We start from the raw sequence: 2,500 nt of genomic DNA on the forward strand, positions 1-2,500 counted from the left end.
TTCGCGGTCGTGGCCAAACCGTTGTTTTCGGAGCGCGCGCCATGGCGAACCCCTCGTTTTCAGCCCAAACGCAAGGACGAACAGCCCTGCCGCCCGTCGCCGCGCGCCTCCGTGCCCGAGCCTCAGTTCGTCGTGTGCCTCGGTGTCGTTTTCCCTCCGTTCCACTTTGCCCTTCACCGAATACATACACTTTAGGTTCGGTGTCTTTCCACATTCTTGGACTTAGCTTATTTTCGAGTTCATGCCCGAGCCTCCTTTTTCGGCCCGTGCGCCATGGCGAACACCTCGTTTTCAGCCCAAACGCAAGGCCGAACAGCCCTGCCGCCCGGCGCCGCGCTCGTCCTCCCGTTTTCCCTCCGTTCCACCTTGCCCTTCACTCAAGGCATACATACACCTTAGCTTCGTTGTCTTTCCATTCCACACGCTTGTACTTAGCTTAATTCCGAGGCCGTGCCTGGGCCTCAGTTTTCGGCCCTTGCACCATGGCGAACCCCTCGTTTTCGGCCCAGACGCTAGGACGAATAGCCATGCCGCCCGTCGCCGCGCGCCTCCGTGCCGTTTTCCCTCCGTACTGCCATGCCCTTCACCCAAGACATAAATATTACCTTCGGTGTCTTTTTACACGCTTGGACTTAGCTTATTTTCGGGGTCGTGCCAGAACCTCAGTTTTCGGCCCGTGCGCCATGGGCGAACCCCTCGTTTTCGGCCCGAACGCAAGGCCGAACAGCCATGCCGCCCGTCATCGCGCGCCTCCGTGTCGTTTTGCCTCCGTTCCACCGTGCCCTTCACTCAAGACATACATACACCTTAGCTTCGGTGTCTTTCGACGCACTTGGACTTAGCTTATTTTCGAGTCTGTGACAGAACCTCCCAAGTAATTAGGCCCACCTACAGTTGTCCTTGTCCAACGGACTTCAGACAACCCTGTAGGTGCCCCTGAACTACTTGACAAGTTCGGTATCTTTCCTTACCTTACCAGGAACGTTTCACCCGTCTTGCAGACATTACAGAACATCGGAGATATAGAAGTGCGGAAGCAATTACATAAACTTACATTTATTTAGAAAGTAAGATCAAGTTACTTATTACAGACCAGAGCTATAAGCGAGTGCTGAGTACACATATCAAGGGAGGCAAAAACTCCTCCCAAAAACTACCAAACAAAAAAGATCCTATGTGGAGGACCAAGTCCTCCCGTATCTTCATTCTTGTTTTTCTTCATTAGATACCACCTTGGAACAAAAGCAACAAAACTTTGTCGCTTCCTCACCTAAAAACAACAAAGGGATAAACCATGAGTATGGGATACTCAGCAAGTCTTACCCGACTAAGGAAAAGACTCTCAAGGGTATGCTGGATAAATAGGAGTCAAGGAGAGGCTTTAGCAAAAATCAACTTATACTTTTGCGGAAGTAGCTTACTAAAGTGAGTCCTTACTTTCAATCTTTTAACGCCATGTTAAGTATTAATAGACTCTATTTGCATCTAGTCTAATTTCATCATCTCATCAATACAACATCATGTTAATCCATAGTGTTCACATCCTGACTTACGTTGTAGAAGAATGACCAAGTCTTCATAACCGCGAAGGTACGGCGATCCGAATCGATTATACTCAGCTGAGGATCTCCAATCACACGACATATGTAGCACTTAACCCTTGCATATGTCAACCCGCCACCGGGGTTCTTAAGACCGGATCAGGTTCACGCAAACCGAGAGCACAGATACACCACCGTCCAGCCTCTTGCCACGGAGGGTACACGCTACTCTCGCCACCGCTCCACGCCCATTTCGTGTTATCTTATTCCGGCCTTAGTCTGCCCGAGGTAAGGCTTACCCATGACGAGGCATGTGACCAGTTAAAGGGTCCTCGGTCAGCACGCCTACATACGCATTAATCCTTAACCAACCTGGGTAGAACATCACCTGTTCCTACCCCAAGTCTCGATTTAAGTATTTCCATCCTTAGGATTGTGTTTGTTCCTTAGGATGAAAGAGCATCACAGGGAACTTTGCAGTAAGATCCCACTATTGCTCCAAATGAAAATATTCTTGCAGGTAGAAGCCATCCTTTCTCGAGTTAAATTAAGGATAACCTCTATCCACAAGATCTAAGCAAGGCTAAGCATTTTTGTAAATCATATTTTGATACTTCACAAAAGTATCTATAAAGGTATGGATATCAAGGAAAGCAATGCATCAAAGGGTTTCAAGCAATTCCTATGAACCTAATGCACATTTCACTAGACTTAAGTGTGCAAAAAGTATTTAAAAACACAAGGAAAGGGGTTGCATGCACCGGGGCTTGCCTTTGTTTGTAGGTGAGTCAGGCTCGGACTCGCAGATGTCGAAGTAGAGCCAAGTCCATGCCTGAGATTCCAAGGTGGTGGTGCCTTCTCTTCAATCACTTCACTCTCTTCTCCGTTTTCTAAATATAACCATATAGGTATATATATAAGATTGAATGCCATGTAATGCTCATGAGAATGCAAAGATA

Source organism: Zea mays, chromosome 6 (genome assembly GCF_902167145.1).
Source record: "Zea mays cultivar B73 chromosome 6, Zm-B73-REFERENCE-NAM-5.0, whole genome shotgun sequence".
NCBI lineage: Eukaryota > Viridiplantae > Streptophyta > Magnoliopsida > Poales > Poaceae > Zea > Zea mays.